The following is a 22357-nucleotide window of genomic DNA, read 5'->3' as shown; positions in this document are numbered from 1 at the left end:
AAAAACACCTAAAATGCACAAACAGAGGGAACTCGATGACCTGAAATGGTTGATTTTTGGTAAATTTAACACCTGTTGGAGGTATATTTTAGTGTGAGAATGAAAGTAAATGGAATTTCTAGGGTAATCCAAAAGTCTACTTGAGTTCCATTAAACGTCCTGACACGTAGACAGTCTTTACCGAAGAAGAAAGACCATGGAGTCAAACCTACAACCTTACATCTAGTCACCAACGCCAACGTTTGTGGTCCTAAACGTAATATCTGTGGGTCAAAAGATACCCATATTCCAGTGAATATGGGTATCTTTTTGCCCATGTTGGGCATCAAAGAGTTAAGTCTGGTATGCTCTTTAGTGTGTCGTCAAGTAAAGTAACAAGTGAGCTAAATTAAAAACAGAATTCCTTCATAAATGTTTCTATCCATGTGGGCAATCGGTAAATTTCAAGAGGTGGAAAGCACGTATTGATCAGAGATATCGATTATTTCGAGCCCAATGGCAATGAAGCTAGTTTCTGTTTTGTTTTTATCATATATTTCCATGTTTTTATTCCATTATTCTGCTTCCCATGTCTCTTGTCGTGTCTGTGTGGAGGTTTAATGTCCCCTTTAGCTACTTCCTGTTTTATTTTGAAATCGTCCGTTTGTCCTTTTCCTTCCTTGTTAATCACCCTGCTTGCTTTCACCTGTGCCTCGTCTCCAGTCGTTCAGCTTGGATTACCACCTGTACACCCAGTAAGTCTCTTCTCACAAGCTGCCTTCATTTTAAACACAAAAATGTTTGTCTTTGAGATCAGTTTGCACAAGTTTGAGCAGTTTAGAAACCACTACGTCACACCAATGAAATCCCTCAAAAGCTACAGAACTCCTCTCAATGGAGGATAAAGCGCAGACTAAACTAAATGTTTTACACAGATGTAAAGTCAAACATTCAAAGCATCTGGAGCGTTTTAAGCTTGAATGGGGACTGTAGCTGCATGAATGTCGAGTATGTTCAAAGATTCATTTTTAACAGAGATCAGCACTAAACGTCACAACATTCATTTCCAAAATATGAAACTTAACTCTGGAGGATAGTTTGGTCGTCCTGATAGAATTCTGCTTTTGTATTACTTATCTTTTATTATTTTATTAGATTTCTTACCCTAAAGCTGCAGCATGTGATGATATTTTAGGCAATAATCAGTTTTAAATTTTATATCAGGAGCTTGTTTTTGCCCTTTTCCCGTTTCCACGTGTCTCGGCCCTTTGAAAAGCAACAATATTTCATTTTCTTCACTTCTCTGGTGGCTGAATGGAAACATGAGGTCGATTCACGAGGTTTAGAACGACACGCTCCTCATAAAATGCCAAACTTTAATTTTTAGGAATTTCTATTTAACCAAAAGGGTTTTTCTGGTTAGAAATGCCATAAACAAGCAGCAGAACACAGTAAGACATTATTCTAGAGGCATTAATGGTGCATTTTAACAATTTCTATGCTTTTTTTAATACCAAAAACGAGATTTTCACAGTGAAGGAACTGCTTGTACTCTTAAATTTGCTCTGTGGCCGCTGGCGCTAGATGACACTCGGATAAGGTTTTATGAACTTTTTCCGTCTTGTGAGGAGCCGCAGAGCTTTTTGGGTTTGAACTGTGACTTGCATTTGACCAGTAAGTCCTGTACGAGCTGTTCTCAGATTATAGAGCATTAAAATGACCCAGAATGTGGTTGAAATGAGCAGGAATGACGTAGAAGGTTATATTTGTTCAAAAACTGGCGTCAATTTCAAGGCATGTGAGGCATTTTGGACGCATAAAAATGTTTAAGAACTGAATATTAATGTACAAAAGTACCAAAAATATGGATATGAATGTACAAAAGTGCCAAAAGTCTGGATGTCAATGCACAAAAGTCCAAAAATGTAGATATTAATGCACGAAAGTGCCAAAAATCTTGATTTTAATGTATTAAAATGCCAGAAATCTGGATATTAATATACAAAAATACCAAAAATCTGGATATTAATGTGTAAAAAATAAGCATTTACTTCTGGAGTTCATCAGCAAGAAAGTGCAGACATATTTAACGGAGAAAATATCCAGATTTTTGGTACTTTTGTGCATTAGTATCTAGATTTTTGGTATTTTTGTACATTAATATCTATGTTTTGGGTACTTTTGTACATTAATATCTATGTTTTGGGTACTTTTGTGCATTAATATCTAGATTTTTGGTACTTTTGTACATTAATATCTATGTTTTGGGTACTTTTGTGCATTAATATCTAGATTTTTGGTACTTTTGTACATTAATATCTATGTTTTGGGTACTTTTGTGCATTAATATCTAGATTTTTGGTACTTTTGTGCATTAGTATCTAGATTTTTGGTACTTTTGTACATTAATATCTATGTTTTTGGTACTTTTGTACATTAATATCTATGTTTTTGGTACTTTTGTGCATTAATATCTAGATTTTTGGTACTTTTGTACATTAATATCTATGTTTTGGGTACTTTTGTGCATTAATATCTAGATTTTTGGTACTTTTGTACATTAATATCTATGTTTTTGGTACTTTTGTACATTAATATCTATGTTTTTGGTACTTTTGTGCATTAATATCTAGATTTTTGTTACTTTTGTACATTAATATCTATGTTTTTGGTACTTTTGTGCATTAATATCTAGATTTATGGTACTTTTGTACATTAATGTCTATGTTTTTGGTACTTTTGTACATTAATATCTATGTTTTTGGTACTTTTGTGCATTAATATCTAGATTTTTGGTACTTTTGTACATTAATATCTATGTTTTGGGTACTTTTGTGCATTAATATCTAGATTTTTGGTACTTTTGTACATTAATATCTATGTTTTTGGTACTTTTGTACATTAATATCTATGTTTTTGGTACTTTTGTGCATTAATATCTAGATTTATGGTACTTTTGTACATTAATATCTATGTTTTTGGTACTTTTGTGCATTACTATCCAGGTTTTTGGTACTTTTGTGCATTAATATCTGTTTTTGGTACTTTTGTGCATTAATTTCTAGATTTTTGGTACTTTTGTACAGTAATATCTATGTTTTTGATACTTTTGTGCATTAATATCTAGATTTTTGGTACTTTTGTACAGTAATATCTAGATTTTTGGTACTTTTGTGCATTAATATCTGTTTTTGGTACTTTTGTGCATTAATTTCTAGATTTTTGGTACTTTTGTACAGTAATATCTATGTTTTTGATACTTTTGTGCATTAATATCTAGATTTTTGGTACTTTTGTACAGTAATATCTAGATTTTTGGTACTTTTGTGCATTAATATCCAGGTTTTTGGTACTTTTGTGCATTAATATCTATGTTTTTGGTACTTTTGTGCATTAATTTCTAGATTTTTGGTATTTTTGTACAGTAATATCTATGTTTTTGGTACTTTTGTGCATTAATATCTAGATTTTTGGTACTTTTGTACATTAATATCTATGTTTTGGTACTTTTGTGCATTAATATCTAGATTTTTGTTACTTTTGTACATTAATATCTATGTTTTTGGTACTTTTGTACATTAATATCTATGTTTTTGGTACTTTTGTGCATTAATATCTGTTTTTGGTACTTTTGTGCATTAATTTCTAGATTTTTGTTACTTTTGTGCATTAATATCTAGATTTATGGTACTTTTGTACATTAATGTCTATGTTTTTGGTACTTTTGTACATTAATATCTATGTTTTTGGTACTTTTGTGCATTACTATCCAGGTTTTTGGTACTTTTGTGCATTAATATCTGTTTTTGGTACTTTTGTGCATTAATTTCTAGATTTTTGGTACTTTTGTACAGTAATATCTATGTTTTTGGTACTTTTGTACATTAATATCTATGTTTTTGGTACTTTTGTGCATTAATATCTAGATTTTTGGTACTTTTGTACATTAATATCTATGTTTTGGGTACTTTTGTGCATTAATATCTAGATTTTTGGTACTTTTGTACATTAATATCTATGTTTTTGGTACTTTTGTACATTAATATCTATGTTTTTGGTACTTTTGTGCATTAATATCTAGATTTTTGTTACTTTTGTACATTAATATCTATGTTTTTGGTACTTTTGTGCATTAATATCTAGATTTATGGTACTTTTGTACATTAATGTCTATGTTTTTGGTACTTTTGTACATTAATATCTATGTTTTTGGTACTTTTGTGCATTAATATCTAGATTTTTGGTACTTTTGTACATTAATATCTATGTTTTGGGTACTTTTGTGCATTAATATCTAGATTTTTGGTACTTTTGTACATTAATATCTATGTTTTTGGTACTTTTGTACATTAATATCTATGTTTTTGGTACTTTTGTGCATTAATATCTAGATTTATGGTACTTTTGTACATTAATATCTATGTTTTTGGTACTTTTGTGCATTACTATCCAGGTTTTTGGTACTTTTGTGCATTAATATCTGTTTTTGGTACTTTTGTGCATTAATTTCTAGATTTTTGGTACTTTTGTACAGTAATATCTATGTTTTTGATACTTTTGTGCATTAATATCTAGATTTTTGGTACTTTTGTACAGTAATATCTAGATTTTTGGTACTTTTGTGCATTAATATCTGTTTTTGGTACTTTTGTGCATTAATTTCTAGATTTTTGGTACTTTTGTACAGTAATATCTATGTTTTTGATACTTTTGTGCATTAATATCTAGATTTTTGGTACTTTTGTACAGTAATATCTAGATTTTTGGTACTTTTGTGCATTAATATCTATGTTTTTGGTACTTTTGTGCATTAATTTCTAGATTTTTGGTATTTTTGTACAGTAATATCTATGTTTTTGGTACTTTTGTGCATTAATATCTAGATTTTTGGTACTTTTGTACATTAATATCTATGTTTTTGGTACTTTTGTGCATTAATATCTAGATTTTTGTTACTTTTGTACATTAATATCTATGTTTTTGGTACTTTTGTACATTAATATCTATGTTTTTGGTACTTTTGTGCATTAATATCTGTTTTTGGTACTTTTGTGCATTAATTTCTAGATTTTTGTTACTTTTGTGCATTAATATCTAGATTTATGGTACTTTTGTACATTAATGTCTATGTTTTTGGTACTTTTGTACATTAATATCTATGTTTTTGGTACTTTTGTGCATTACTATCCAGGTTTTTGGTACTTTTGTGCATTAATATCTGTTTTTGGTACTTTTGTGCATTAATTTCTAGATTTTTGGTACTTTTGTACAGTAATATCTATGTTTTTGATACTTTTGTGCATTAATATCTAGATTTTTGGTACTTTTGTACAGTAATATCTAGATTTTTGGTACTTTTGTGCATTAATATCCAGGTTTTTGGTACTTTTGTGCATTAATATCTATGTTTTTGGTACTTTTGTGCATTAATATCTAGATTTTTGGTACTTTTGTACATTAATATCTATGTTTTTGGTACTTTTGTACATTAATATCTATGTTTTTGGTACTTTTGTGCATTAATATCTAGATTTATGGTACTTTTGTACATTAATATCTATGTTTTTGGTACTTTTGTGCATTACTATCCAGGTTTTTGGTACTTTTGTGCATTAATATCTGTTTTTGGTACTTTTGTGCATTAATTTCTAGATTTTTGGTACTTTTGTACAGTAATATCTAGATTTTTGGTACTTTTGTGCATTAATATCTGTTTTTGGTACTTTTGTGCATTAATTTCTAGATTTTTGGTACTTTTGTACAGTAATATCTATGTTTTTGATACTTTTGTGCATTAATATCTAGATTTTTGGTACTTTTGTACAGTAATATCTATGTTTTTGATACTTTTGTGCATTAATATCTAGATTTTTGGTACTTTTGTACATTAATATCTATGTTTTGGGTACTTTTGTGCATTAATATCTAGATTTTTGGTACTTTTGTACATTAATATCTATGTTTTTGGTACTTTTGTACATTAATATCTATGTTTTTGGTACTTTTGTGCATTAATATCTAGATTTATGGTACTTTTGTACATTAATATCTATGTTTTTGGTACTTTTGTGCATTAATATCTAGATTTCTGGTACTTTTGTACATTAATGTCTATGTTTTTGGTACTTTTGTGCATTAATATCTATGTTTTTGGTACTTTTGTACATTAATATCTATGTTTTGGGTACTTTTGTACATTAATATCTATGTTTTGGGTACTTTTGTGCATTAATATCTAGATTTTTGGTACTTTTGTACATTAATATCTATGTTTTGGGTACTTTTGTGCATTAATATCTAGATTTTTGGTACTTTTGTACATTAATATCTATGTTTTGGGTACTTTTGTGCATTAATATCTAGATTTTTGGTACTTTTGTGCATTAGTATCTAGATTTTTGGTACTTTTGTACATTAATATCTATGTTTTTGGTACTTTTGTACATTAATATCTATGTTTTTGGTACTTTTGTGCATTAATATCTAGATTTTTGGTACTTTTGTACATTAATATCTATGTTTTGGGTACTTTTGTGCATTAATATCTAGATTTTTGGTACTTTTGTACATTAATATCTATGTTTTTGGTACTTTTGTGCATTAATATCTAGATTTTTGTTACTTTTGTACATTAATATCTATGTTTTTGGTACTTTTGTGCATTAATATCTAGATTTATGGTACTTTTGTACATTAATGTCTATGTTTTTGGTACTTTTGTACATTAATATCTATGTTTTTGGTACTTTTGTGCATTAATATCTAGATTTTTGGTACTTTTGTACATTAATATCTATGTTTTGGGTACTTTTGTGCATTAATATCTAGATTTTTGGTACTTTTGTACATTAATATCTATGTTTTTGGTACTTTTGTACATTAATATCTATGTTTTTGGTACTTTTGTGCATTAATATCTAGATTTATGGTACTTTTGTACATTAATATCTATGTTTTTGGTACTTTTGTGCATTACTATCCAGGTTTTTGGTACTTTTGTGCATTAATATCTGTTTTTGGTACTTTTGTGCATTAATTTCTAGATTTTTGGTACTTTTGTACAGTAATATCTAGATTTTTGGTACTTTTGTGCATTAATATCTGTTTTTGGTACTTTTGTGCATTAATTTCTAGATTTTTGGTACTTTTGTACAGTAATATCTATGTTTTTGATACTTTTGTGCATTAATATCTAGATTTTTGGTACTTTTGTACAGTAATATCTAGATTTTTGGTACTTTTGTGCATTAATATCCAGGTTTTTGGTACTTTTGTGCATTAATATCTATGTTTTTGGTACTTTTGTGCATTAATTTCTAGATTTTTGGTATTTTTGTACAGTAATATCTATGTTTTTGGTACTTTTGTGCATTAATATCTAGATTTTTGGTACTTTTGTACATTAATATCTATGTTTTTGGTACTTTTGTGCATTAATATCTAGATTTTTGTTACTTTTGTACATTAATATCTATGTTTTTGGTACTTTTGTGCATTAATATCTAGATTTATGGTACTTTTGTACATTAATGTCTATGTTTTTGGTACTTTTGTACATTAATATCTATGTTTTTGGTACTTTTGTGCATTAATATCTAGATTTTTGGTACTTTTGTACATTAATATCTATGTTTTGGGTACTTTTGTGCATTAATATCTAGATTTTTGGTACTTTTGTACATTAATATCTATGTTTTTGGTACTTTTGTGCATTAATATCTAGATTTATGGTACTTTTGTACATTAATATCTATGTTTTTGGTACTTTTGTGCATTAATATCTAGATTTATGGTACTTTTGTACATTAATATCTATGTTTTTGGTACTTTTGTGCATTACTATCCAGGTTTTTGGTACTTTTGTGCATTAATATCTGTTTTTGGTACTTTTGTGCATTAATTTCTAGATTTTTGGTACTTTTGTACAGTAATATCTAGATTTTTGGTACTTTTGTGCATTAATATCTGTTTTTGGTACTTTTGTGCATTAATTTCTAGATTTTTGGTACTTTTGTACAGTAATATCTATGTTTTTGATACTTTTGTGCATTAATATCTAGATTTTTGGTACTTTTGTACAGTAATATCTAGATTTTTGGTACTTTTGTGCATTAATATCCAGGTTTTTGGTACTTTTGTGCATTAATATCTATGTTTTTGGTACTTTTGTGCATTAATGTCTAGATTTTTGGTATTTTTGTACAGTAATATCTATGTTTTTGGTACTTTTGTGCATTAATATCTAGATTTTTGGTACTTTTGTACAGTAATTTCTAGATTTTTGGTACTTTTGTACAGTAATATCCATGTTTTTGATACTTTTGTGCATTAATATCTAGATTTTTGGTACTTTTGTACATTAATATCTATGTTTTGGGTACTTTTGTGCATTAATATCTAGATTTTTGGTACTTTTGTACATTAATATCTATGTTTTGGTACTTTTGTACATTAATATCTATGTTTTTGGTACTTTTGTGCATTAATATCTAGATTTATGGTACTTTTGTACATTAATATCTATGTTTTTGGTACTTTTGTGCATTAATATCTAGATTTATGGTACTTTTGTACATTAATGTCTATGTTTTTGGTACTTTTGTGCATTAATATCTATGTTTTTGGTACTTTTGTGCATTAATATCTAGATTTTTGGTACTTTTGTACATTAATATCTATGTTTTTGGTACTTTTGTGCATTAATATCTAGATTTTTGGTACTTTTGTACATTAATATCTATGTTTTTGGTACTTTTGTACATTAATATCTATGTTTTTGGTACTTTTGTGCATTAATATCTAGATTTTTGGTACTTTTGTACATTAATATCTATGTTTTTGGTACTTTTGTACATTAATATCTATGTTTTGGGTACTTTTGTGCATTAATATCTAGATTTTTGGTACTTTTGTACATTAATATCTATGTTTTGGGTACTTTTGTGCATTAATATCTAGATTTTTGGTACTTTTGTACATTAATATCTATGTTTTGGGTACTTTTGTGCATTAATATCTAGATTTTTGGTACTTTTGTGCATTAGTATCTAGATTTTTGGTACTTTTGTACATTAATATCTATGTTTTTGGTACTTTTGTACATTAATATCTATGTTTTTGGTACTTTTGTGCATTAATATCTAGATTTTTGGTACTTTTGTACATTAATATCTATGTTTTGGGTACTTTTGTGCATTAATATCTAGATTTTTGGTACTTTTGTACATTAATATCTATGTTTTTGGTACTTTTGTACATTAATATCTATGTTTTTGGTACTTTTGTGCATTAATATCTAGATTTTTGGTACTTTTGTACATTAATATCTATGTTTTTGGTACTTTTGTACATTAATATCTATGTTTTGGGTACTTTTGTGCATTAATATCTAGATTTTTGGTACTTTTGTACATTAATATCTATGTTTTTGGTACTTTTGTACATTAATATCTATGTTTTTGGTACTTTTGTACATTAATATCTATGTTTTGGGTACTTTTGTGCATTAATATCTAGATTTATGGTACTTTTGTACATTAATGTCTATGTTTTTGGTACTTTTGTACATTAATATCTATGTTTTTGGTACTTTTGTGCATTAATATCTAGATTTTTGGTACTTTTGTACATTAATATCTATGTTTTGGGTACTTTTGTGCATTAATATCTAGATTTTTGGTACTTTTGTACATTAATATCTATGTTTTTGGTACTTTTGTACATTAATATCTATGTTTTTGGTACTTTTGTGCATTAATATCTAGATTTTTGGTACTTTTGTACATTAATATCTATGTTTTGGGTACTTTTGTGCATTAATATCTAGATTTTTGGTACTTTTGTACATTAATATCTATGTTTTTGGTACTTTTGTACATTAATATCTATGTTTTTGGTACTTTTGTGCATTAATATCTAGATTTTGGTACTTTTGTACATTAATATCTATGTTTTGGGTACTTTTGTGCATTAATATCTAGATTTTGGTACTTTTGTACATTAATATCTATGTTTTTGGTACTTTTGTACATTAATATCTATGTTTTTGGTACTTTTGTGCATTAATATCTAGATTTTTGGTACTTTTGTACATTAATATCTATGTTTTGGGTACTTTTGTGCATTACTATCCAGGTTTTTGGTACTTTTGTACATTAATGTCTATGTTTTTGGTACTTTTGTACATTAATATCTATGTTTTTGGTACTTTTGTGCATTAATATCTAGATTTTTGGTACTTTTGTACATTAATATCTATGTTTTGGGTACTTTTGTGCATTAATATCTAGATTTTTGGTACTTTTGTACATTAATATCTATGTTTTTGGTACTTTTGTGCATTAATATCTAGATTTTTGGTACTTTTGTACATTAATATCTATGTTTTGGGTACTTTTGTGCATTACTATCCAGGTTTTTGGTACTTTTGTGCATTAATATCTGTTTTTGGTACTTTTGTGCATTAATTTCTAGATTTTTGGTACTTTTGTACAGTAATATCTAGATTTTTGGTACTTTTGTGCATTAATATCTGTTTTGGTACTTTTGTGCATTAATTTCTAGATTTTTGGTACTTTTGTACAGTAATATCTATGTTTTTGATACTTTTGTGCATTAATATCTAGATTTTTGGTACTTTTGTACAGTAATATCTATGTTTTTGATACTTTTGTGCATTAATATCTAGATTTTTGGTACTTTTGTACAGTAATATCTAGATTTTTGGTACTTTTGTGCATTAATATCCAGGTTTTTGGTACTTTTGTGCATTAATATCTATGTTTTTGGTACTTTTGTGCATTAATTTCTAGATTTTTGGTATTTTTGTACAGTAATATCTATGTTTTTGGTACTTTTGTGCATTAATATCTAGATTTTTGGTACTTTTGTACAGTAATTTCTAGATTTTTGGTACTTTTGTACAGTAATATCTATGTTTTTGATACTTTTGTGCATTAATATCTAGATTTTTGGTACTTTTGTACAGTAATATCTATGTTTTTGGTACTTTTGTGCATTAATATCCAGGTTTTTGGTACTTTTGTGCATTAATATCTAGATTTTTGGTACTTTTGTGCATTAATTTCTAGATTTTTGGTACTTTTGTACAGTAATTTCTAGATTTTGGTACTTTTGTACAGTAATATCTATGTTTTTGATACTTTTGTGCATTAATATCTAGATTTTTGGTACTTTTGTACAGTAATATCTATGTTTTTGGTACTTTTGTGCATTAATATCCAGGTTTTTGGTACTTTTGTGCATTAATATCTATGTTTTTGGTACTTTTGTGCATTAATTTCTAGATTTTTGGTACTTTTGTACAGTAATATCTAGATTTATGGTACTTTTGTACAGTAATATCTAGGTTTTTGGTACTTTTGTGTATTAATATCCAGGTTTTTGGTACTTTTGTACCAAATGACATATATGGTTGCATTTTCTCAAAAATGGCATCAATTTCAAAGCATGTGATGCATTTTGGACGTGGAAAAAAACTGAAGAAATAGTTAAAATTTAAATCTCTTCTGTCCTTTTTGTGTCATTTTCAGGCAGGTAAAGACCTCCGTGTGCAGTAAAAATACTGACTCAGGTGTCTTCATTAATATTAAACCTCATGTTTCCAATCTGGTGACGATATTGTTCAACTCCTGGATGCGCGACTGAACTATGAAATATGGGCCGAAACTTTCAGGTCTCAAATTAGACAGGAGGATAAAGGATGCAGATCAGGATATGATTAGAGGTCGCGGCTGCTGGAAATTACAGGCCTGCTGCAGTCGTGTTATTTTCCACCTCTGGAGGGACTCGGACCGGCGGCTGGTCGGTGAGGAGCTCTGGTTAGGAGTCACATCCGGTTCTTTGGTGAATCGCTGCAGATGTTGGTGAGTTTCAGGCTTTCAGGAAGAAGAAACTTTCGAAGTCTGGAGAAAATATCAGCAGTTTTTAGCGTTTGCACTTTTATTTTAACTGAAAGAGCAGCTGGCAGATTGAAAATGCAGTTTAGCAACATTATCGCTGACTTTCTGCTTAAATGTTAAGAAATATAATAAGCCTGAGGCAATGTTTAGGGGAAAAGACAACTACTGAGTGCTGAAAAAACATGAAAACACCGATGAAGCTCATGAAATATTGGGTTTGAAAGCTCTAGAACAGCTTCACGTTCAGTCGTCTTTGAGCTGTCTTCACTCCTTGAAGCGTCTTTCTCATTTTTTTTGGCTTTTTTCTGCATAGATAATGTATTTTTCAGTTGTTTCTTATTCAGATATGAAGGTTTTGTCGTACGAAGACACTTAGAAGAAGTGTGTCAATCTTAAAAATATCTTTTTAAGTTCATCTTCAACTTTGCGGCTTCAAGCAAAACCCTCAACACTATTTAGAGTTCCGTCTTCGCTCCAACATCCAGTTTACTAAAGATGCTACATGTTAATAATGTCTGTTGATCTACGCTGTGGAGATAATTCTACTTTTGTGCAGAGGCGCTCTTAAAATCCTTCATTTCTACACTGTAAATAACACAAATCTGCCAAAAAAAAGACTTAAAAATGTGAATACCAAGCAGCAAAAGTGCAAGAAACATTGCAACTGCAAAAATGGTTCCATTGGTGAGTTGAAATGTGGAAACTTCAGGCTGTTTGAATGTCAATATCTCAGGAGCTTTTCAAAATAAAAGCCTGAAATTATCACAATTGCTTCTCAACACGTCATTGATTCAAAATATCAGACTAGTAGATGAAATAATCTCTGGTTGTGAGTTGAAATCGAAGAAGCTGCACAAAAAGTTTAATTTTTTAGCTCAAAAAAGAGCTAAATGTCACAATAGTACAAAATTAAACATGTAGAATACTTTTATTCTGAAATACTTGGTCGATCCTTTCTTGAGCAAGTTTGTCAAACTCTAAAAAACAAATTCAGAATTGCGTCACCATTTTATCATTTTAAAGCGACTCAAAGAAGCCTGAGCAGAAGGAGTGACGCCTTTTTAAACGTCGTTTTTAAAGCCGCGACCTCCATAAAGGACGGTTTGTCGGCTGCTTTTTATCTATTTATCAACAACTTGTTTACAGGACGGCATGTACGAGGCACAGAATCGGTTAATCTGGATCAGGAACAAGCAAATTCTTCGTAATTCTTCCAAATTTCCATGAATTTTATAAAAACTCGTCTTTAGTTTTGGCCCGTTCATTTCTCTAATATGTCTGAAGAAGCGTCTTTATCGGAGTAAATGTTAGAAAATTAGTCACGAGGTTCTTCCCCCAACAAAGACAGCATTCTGCTCCAATGGAAAAGATTTATGTGATTTTTGTTGTTGTTCTGGTGGAGTTTTTAACCATGGAGTGAGGAAATTGTCTCTTTTCCTGCCTCAGTTTGACCTTCAGGGCGACAACAAACCATCATGAATCACTGCATTTACTAAAGTTAGTGAAGCAGCATCTTAAACTTTATGAGACTTTTGCCGCTGGAAAGTGAGTTTTCTGTTCTTATCAGCTGATGTTTGCAGTTTATTTACTGTGGTTTTATTGTCCCAGCTGGAACTGGGAGGCCTTGAACTAAACTTGAATGAGTTTCCAATAATTTTTAAGGTGGATTTTAGTCTCTGCCTGCAGGTTTAACTCGGTTTATGTGCAAGAGAATCAGCAAGCAAAGCAGATTTTGTGGTTAAAATACAAAAACATAACAAAATATCACCAAAAGTAACAGATTAATGAATCCCTTTCCTTTATTAGAAGTTTCAGCTCATTGTTTGCAACTAAATTTAGCCTTAATTCAACATTTTCTGATGTTGATTAGTAGCTCTAAAGAATGTCTGTGCAGCAGTTCTGTGCTTTTATGGGATGCAATTTAACAAAACAGGGAAAATCGGAAAAATAAAGTAATTTAACATTTTTAAATCCCAAAAATATATTCATCTTTAAAATTGCAATACATATTTTTAAAATTACATTTTTATTGATTTAGAGTCAATAAAAATTGTTTAATTTTGCAAACACTGTAAAAGAATTGATTACTGTTTGTAAAAATATGTTATTGATTTTTTTGCAGCCAGCATGTAAATAATACTTCATTTCTGTCATGTTATTAGAAATAATTTAACAAAATAGGAAAAATCTATTTAAAAAAAGCTATTTACGGTTTGTCAATCCTAAAACTATATACAACTGTTCCTCCAAATTGGATTAAATGTCTGTAAAATGACTGTTTTTGTTGATTTAAATACAATAAAAAGTTTAATTTCGCAATCACAGATTGGAAAAAAAATACTTTTTGTAAAATACAACCTCTTGATATAAACATTATGTAAAATTATGACCTTTTTTATAGCAAACATGTAAATAGTGCTTCATTTCTGTGATTTTATCTGATGTAATCTAACAGAACAGTGAAAATCTGTCAAATAAGAGCAACAAAGACATTTACTATTTTTAAATCCTGAAAATCTACATTATTTTTCTTTCAAATTGCATGAAATATTTGCAAAATATTTATAAAATAATTATTTGCTGATTTAAATACAATGAAAGTAAAGACAGTAAAAAATAAACAAAAGACACAAATGCAACCTCTTGATGTCAACATTATGTATAATAATTATGGATTTTTTTTATAATAAACATATAAGTAAATGACTGCAGAGTGGTGTAAGTGGTTAGCACTTTCGCCTTGCAGCAAGAAGATCTCTGGTTCAAATCCCGGCCTGGGATCTTCCTGCATGGAGTTTGCATGTTCTCCCTGTGCATGTGTGGGTTTTCTCCGGGTACTCCGGCTTCCTCCCACAGTCCAAAAATATACTGAGGTTAATTGATTACTCTAAATTGCTCGTAGGTGTGAATGTGAGTGTGATTGTGTGTCTGTATATGTAGTCCTGCTACAGACTGGTGACCTGTCCAGGGTGTCCCCTTCCTTCACCCGAGTCAGCTGGGATAGACTCCAGCACCCCCCATGACCCTAGTGAGGATAAAGCGGTGTATAGAGAATGGATGGATGTAAGTAAATGCATTTTTTTATCCCCCGCTGTGGCGTAGACACGAAGGGGGATATTGGCGTCATCGCGTCCGTCCGTATGTCCGTCCGTATGTCCGTCTGTATGTCCGTCCGTACGTACATCCACTTTTCGTTTCCGGAGCATATCTCAGGAACTACTTGAGGGATTTCATTCATATTGCACCCAGGCCATCTCTATGTAGTATAGATGTGCCTTTTGGGGTGTATGACCTTGACCTGATTATTTTTATTGTAGTGACGATGTATCATTTTGTAGGTGTATCGTCCAGTACAGATTATTATTTCTTGCACTTCGAGGCACTATATATACGGCGGGCTGTTTTAAGCGAAGCGTGTATTTTTTCTGTGGTTTTACTAGACCCACTCAGAGAAATCTGTAAGATAATGGTAAATTATTCAGAAAAGTGCACAAATGCTACAGATAAACCTTCATATCTGTTCTTTTTCAAGCAGAAATCTGTCTTTTCTTGAGCTTGAACAAATACCTGTGAAACTAATGTCTTTCATTTTCAGGCCACCCAAATCTTTAAAACTTGTGAAAACTCAGTTTAATGTCAAAGATTGCCCTTAAATTTACAAAGTAAGATAGTATAGTCACACTGCAGCGTTTCAGGCGGATGAAGATCTGATGAGTCACTCTGAGCCGCTTTCAGGAGCTTCGTTAGTCACTGTTTACAGGATCAGACCGCAGAAGTTGACATCTGCATGAAAAAATGCAAGATAATCCTTAGAAAAACACCAGCAGTGTTATATCTGGGCATGTTGATGACATCTGAAGATCGGGTATTAAAGGGGACATGATGGTAAAATAGCTACAAACGTCTTTAAACATCATGTCTTTGAGGAAATGCCCTCTGGGAAGGCAAATACAGAACTTTGAGAGAAGTACGTTCCCCGAGGCCATCCAGAGCTTCACTGGGAGAAGGTTTGTGCCTCTTGTGATAAATGCGGTAAAGTGACTCTCAGCCTGAGAGCTGAACCTGATCCACAAACTATTCTGATCTAACAAGGCATTTCTTTAGTTTTTCTCCTTAAATTACATTTCCTCACCACTAACCTGCAACTGCAAATATGTTTTCTGCTAAATTTGATCACCAACACTAAATGTTTAAAGGAAAATCTTCCTCAACAACATATTTCTCTGATTTCTTTCCAGAATATCAGATATTGTAGAACTCTTTATGGTGAGACAATGATTGAACTTAGATCAAATTTAGCTGAAAATGAAACAGGAAGGGTTTCCATTTTCAACCAAGTAGAGACCGAAACTGTCAGAACACAAGTGGAAAATAAAATTCACAATAGTAGTAGTAATAATAAAAATAAATGTTATTGTCAACAGTCATTGAAAAACAAAGTTACAAAGTGGATTTCATTTGGCGCTGTACAACTAACTTAAACAAGCCTTCAATTTTTTTTTTTTTTTAGCATGTTTCATTTCACAATGTAGCTATACAGTTTTACACTTTAAAAAAATCTACTTTTGAGAGAATAATAAAAAAACAGTAACTAGCAAACAATTTGACATTTCAGTTCTATCAGATGTCAGTAATGTAACAGTGTGGCTGATGAGAGACCCCGTTTTACAAAATAATGTTCATATATTTGTGAGTAGACAGAGGAAAAGTCAGCTAGCTGTTATGCTAATTCACCACCATTAACTTATGCTAAAGATGTTGGTGACCTAAAAGTCCGCAAGCCGTGCTACTAATTCACGACTAAAAGTGTTAACAGCTTAAAAACTGGACATGTAAAGGGTTTAAAAACATTGCTGATGTACTTGTAGATGTCTTGTGTCATGTTGGTTTGTTAAAGAGACTGTTGTTTAGTTTGTTTCTCTTTTAGCACTAGCTGACTAAAGTACATTGTGGTTAGCAATTTCCACTGTTAGCAAACAAGAGCTTAAGTACATTTTAAAGGCTTATAATGGACTAAAAAGTCTGCTAGCCATGATGCTGAAGCTAGCCGTTATGCTAATTTGCGCTACGTTAACCGCGATTGACTTATGCTAAAGATCGTAGAGGCCTAAAAGTCTTCTAGCTACGCTGCTAATTCATGGCTAAAAGTGTTAACAGCTTAAAAACTGGACCTGTTACGGGTTAAAAACACTGCTGATGTACTTGTAGATGTCTTTTGTCACGTTTGTTGTTAAAGAGACTTTGTTTAATTTATTCTCTTAGCACTAGCTGGCTAAGCTACATTGTTGCTAGCAAATTCCACTGTAAGCATACAAGAGCTTCAGCACATTTTAAAGGCAGGTATTTTCCACCTGAACCACATTTGAGTTTTTCTAAGTTGGCTGGTTTTATACAAGCTGGGATGAAATTCTGATTGTGAAACTCAACAGAGCAGCCTGTGTTGTGCAATAAAAGTTTGTGAATTTGAAGCATTAGTTGATTTTAAAGTTAATTCTGTGGGGCTCATAGCGCTGACAGTAATTTAATTGGATTTTGACCTCATTCACAGTTCAGGTTTTTGAGTCACAGTGGTCTTTTTGAGGCCAGAGACTTCAGAGGAGATTTCAGAAGAGTCAGATGAGTCATCTCTTCAAGTATGGTAAGATTCAATGGCAAAAACACACAGGTGATGTTTGAAAACGCACCACAGTACATAACTAAGTTATTTCACACCTGTTTAATACCTGATCTGGAGCCAGTAATTCTTATGTAGACTTTGAAAATACAGAGTTTTGTTAGGGATGTATTTTGGTACTACTACTTTCCCTGACACCCTGTTATTGGTACATTGTTTGTTTTTATGAGAAAAGAATGAATTAATTTATAGCAGAATTAGCATTCCTATTATTGTTGTTGTTTAATTTCCCTGCTTTAATTTTTCACTTTGAAGCAAAAAACACTGGAGATTCAGTCCGAGAAAAATAAAAGCCATAAAAATCATTATTTATGAACACAGCCATAGCTAAAAAAAATAAAAGCTTACCTAAAACAGTTTCTTGTTCCACATGTGTTGAAGTAGGTGAGTCACTTGCAGTCACCTTTTTCTTTTTTTTACATTTCTGTATGTTTCTTCTGCATTTTTTTGTCACTGCTTGTCAAAAATGGCAAATTATATCAGCTGACTCCATGCTGAGAAGCAAAACAAAAGGAAAACTTCCAAAGAGAGTGAAAACGTTTTATAGGTCCTGTGATTTCGAGGAAACAGAGTCATGCTTTTTCTGTGGTCTCATCATGGTCCTTATTGGCAATTTGCCACTTTACAGCAAAAAAACATTGAATTTTTAGTATTTTTCTACTCTAAAAAAAAACCCCAAATGACAGTTTTACCTGTTTTCCAGTTTCTTGAGCATGCTGTGGCACATTTTCAGCATAAATAAGTAAAACTTTTCCACCTTACAAACCGATTCACTTGTTTCAGGAGGCCTGTTTCGGACTAAGTAAAGATAAAGAGAAGTTTTTCCCTCCCACGAAGTCGACAGATCGAGCGCCAGTCTCTTCCCTCTCATGAAGCCGTCTGGACCTGCGACCTAACGGCCTCCTACCCTGTACTTTAACCCAGCAGGCCTCCGAAAACGTCGCTCCTATTTATACCACACAGCCCAGCGTTACCGCTCATTAAAGCAGCTCTTGTGGTGCTGCCAGTTTGTTAGCAATTTGTCTGAGGTAAGAGCCATCAGGCGGGAAGATGTGCGTGAATTTAAACTCTAGAAGATATTAAATCTTCATTTAATGTCTTCAGAACAAAGAGAGCTCAGTGTTGAAGCATCGAACTTTTAACAGCTCGCTTCAGAGCCTCATAAATCCTCGACTTCACAGTAAATTTGCTGCGGATGTTTGTGTTTCCCAGAGGATGCTCATGATCTGTAATCACAGATAGGACATTAGTTCCGCTTCAAACAGGGAACAAACCCTGATTCTGATGAGCTTCGCACACTTTTGGATGTTCTTCTGGTTTTCCTGAGGTTTAGTTTCATTTTAAACTGGCAGATTGGCTCATATTTACATTTGTGGCATTCCTTCAGGTTTGTTTCGGTGTCGGAAAACCTCAACTAAACTCCAGTTTTTAGGTTCCTAATGAAATAAATGGACACTATCACATTAATGTCCACCCTTTTGAGAGTGCCAGAGAAAGCACTGTAATATTTAAACCCTCAACTTCAATGTTTCTCTCCAAAAACAACTTTTTCCGTTGTCTATTTATCTCAATTATTGCTTTTTCTTTATTCGTCTGCAGCATTACTCGTTCACTATCCTGTGTTTAAAACTATATTTTGCTACTTTTTTCAGCTTAAACCAAAACTCAGACTGGTGTTGTTTCCATCCAGCTGTTATTTCCATCAATTTTATTGTTACATGTTTTGTTGATTAGAATTAGTTGGTGATTGGACACATATTGTTGGAAATCTGCTCAGAAATGCTGTCTCAAGTGACATTTTATTGTTAAATTGAAGTTTTGTAAAGTTCGGTGAGTTGCAGAGAGAACATTTTTAAGACTTGCAGGTCAAAGGTCAAGATAAAACCACATTCTTACTATTAAATGATAAAAAGCTGTGTCAAAACTTTCATAAGGAAACATAAAACTCTTAAAAACTGGTAAACATAGGTTTGATTTGTGTATCTCTGTATGCTGACGATTTGCTAAAGTCTCCCAAAATCTCAAATCAAACTTTTTAAAACTGTCAAAAGAGTAGTTGACAGGTTTATATAAAGAGAAAAGTTTAATCCAATAAATCAAATAATGTAGAATAAAAGCAAGGGTGTGAGATTTTGCATTTTTGGTGGGTGAAACTGGTCAGAAACAGGCCTGTGTTTTGGGGGACTGTGAGGTGAAAGTAGAAAACTGTTTCAGTGAAAACGTCTTTAACCAAAAATTAAATGCTACAACTGGTTTAACCACAATTCAGCACTGATGATTTTGTTTTGCATCCTAAGTAACGTACCAGCTCATCGCCCTTTGGCTTTTTCTTTTCTTTTTAGCTTAGGATGAGTCAGATAATGGGAATAAAAGAACTGCAGGTGCTGGAATGAAGCTCCTCGTTTGTTGGTTTGAATCAGGCGTGAACTAACCGTGATGTCACCCGTTGGTTTCAACGCCGAGAAAATGAAGCCCGGATTTTGCTACTTCCTGGTCGCTGTTTTGGATTTTTTGGAGCCAGTGACGTAAAAAGCGTCATCAAACAGACTGGACCGGAGAGCAACTAGGGGCAGGATTGGCTGAGGACTCTCTTATCCCGCCCACATTTTACCGCAGAGGCTTCTGTTGCTGTCTATCAAGTACAGCCACGCCCCTGGCTCCGCCAACTTTAACGATTTATTTAAAATTCAGTATTGATTTATTTTAAGATCGGCCACCTGATCTCTCATTTTGACCATGAAAACTAACGGGAAAAAAATCCTGAGCTGTAGAAAATCAGTCTATCAAATTTTATTTTTTCCAAAAATGAATTGGGGTCTATGGAGCAAAAGCTTTTTGGAGCCAACCCTGGCGGACGGCGGGATATTGCAAGTTTTTGACACTTCCTGGTGGGCTTCAGTTTTGGAGGCAGATACTGCGTCCATCTTGATATACAGTCTATGGTTTGAATTCACAAGCTGAGGTCAAAACTCCTCGGAAAGTGAAATGAGTAGCTGTTTGAAGTGGGAGCATTTTTCAGCAGAGAGATCACAAATCAGAGCAAAAATAAACAAAGCTGCTTCCTCCTACGAGCTTCAGCTGTACCAGGGGTGATAAAAGTTAAAAGTGGAAGAATCTGAAAATGAGTGTAAGCGCTCACATTGTTAAAGAGAAAGATGTTATGAGTGGATTTGAACTCTTATTGCATAAATCATCTTTAAAAAAGAGGAAAGAGAAATCTAAAAGCAGAAACAAGATGTTAGGATGAAATTAGCTAAATGCTAATGCCAGAATGCTAACTTATGATTTTGAAGCCTGACCACAAACGTTTAGTTTGTTTTTATCACCTTATTTAGAGTTTTTGAAGTTACAAACAATATCTTAATAGGTTGTGTTGATGTAATAATGTTGCATAAACTTAATATTGGGTGTAATTTTTGCTAAAATTGTAGCTTTTGTTGGTTCAAAACTAAACTGAAGTTAAATTAAAAGTTAAAAGTGGGAGAATCTGAAAATGAGTTAAAGTGAAGGACTTATAGGTGGATTTGAACTCTTATTGGATAAATAATAAAGGAAAGAGAAATCAACATTATAAGGATACATTTAGCTAGATGCTAATGTCAGAATGCTAACTTATGGTTTTGAAACCTGACCAGAAACGTTTACAGTTTGTTTATTTACCTTTTTATTGTTCTAGAAATTACAAACAATATTTTAATGGGTTGGCATATTGCACAAGATTCTTTAAAATGTGTAAAATAACAACATTGCACTCAGTTGTTCAATGTGCAGAATTGTTTTAAGGATAGTTCCAGATTTGGCAGGAGACCAACAAATATCTGCAGTGAATAGTGTTTTATTACTATTTTCACCATTTTACAGCGATCACAATAATGTTTTATATAAATAAAATTTCACATTTCTGTATCTCATAAAAAGGCAGAAAAACCATTTTCAGTAAAAAAACATTAATTACACAAATGCATGTGTAAATGTAGCAGTATATATTTCCCAGCAGGTTTAACTTGTTTGACTGTTGAAATGTCACCAAAAAATTCAGTTATTGCAGATTTAACTGGAACACATCTACTGCTTGAAGCTTAAATCCATAATGCAGCTTTGCTTTGCTGTTTTCGTGCACAAAGTGAATTAGCTTCCAGCGCTAACCTCTTCAAAATTAGCGCCAAGCTCCGTCAGTAAAACGGTAAAGTTGGTTGTAACGCTTAAAAAAACAACAGGAAGCTCATTACTGTATCCACAAAGCACTTTAAAACGCCGAGGGTTTCGACAACAGTACAACTCTGCAGCGTTTCATTAAATCCTCCAGAAACCGAGGATGCTAGAATTGAGCTCAGACTGCTGGAAACGATCTGCTCGGCTCATGTAACCCATCTGTTTCTTGCTGTAGGACATCTCTATTGTTTGCAGAATTATAAAAACAGTTATTGTGGTTCATGTGCTGGCTCGTGCTTGATGCCTGGAAGAACAGAATCAGAGCTTTTAAACTCCACAGAAAGGAGAATTTCAACCACAAAAACTCTGAAAGGATGCTAATGTGAAACAGTCGGCGGTCCCCACACACAATTTAATAACTCTTATTATTGTACAGTTTGTTGTTCTCGACTTTAATGTGATTTACTCACTTCTCCCGGAGTAGAAATTCTTACATAAAATAACTGTGGTTGAAAGGAATCTGTGCAAATCCATTTCTTGATGCTGTTTTCCTTTGAAACTTACTGTTAGCAACCAAGATAACGAGTTAGCACACCAAAAAGTAACGCAAGAGCCCCGTTAAAACCCCTTA

General features: G+C 31.9%; 1 long non-coding RNA gene across 1 annotated transcript in view; it reads left to right on the top strand.

The window, feature by feature from the left end:
* The first annotated feature begins 670 nt into the window (after positions 1-670).
* The window catches only part of LOC127531904 (uncharacterized), a 59117-nt gene continuing 37430 nt past the window's right edge, over positions 671-22357 (top strand). The window contains exon 1 of the long non-coding RNA XR_007939139.1: positions 671-734. This is a non-coding gene — a long non-coding RNA (uncharacterized LOC127531904). The remainder of the gene's footprint in view (positions 735-22357) is intronic.

This window comes from Acanthochromis polyacanthus, chromosome 22, assembly GCF_021347895.1.
Source record: "Acanthochromis polyacanthus isolate Apoly-LR-REF ecotype Palm Island chromosome 22, KAUST_Apoly_ChrSc, whole genome shotgun sequence".
Lineage (NCBI taxonomy): Eukaryota > Metazoa > Chordata > Actinopteri > Pomacentridae > Acanthochromis > Acanthochromis polyacanthus.
This window is presented reverse-complemented; position numbering and strand designations above follow the sequence as displayed.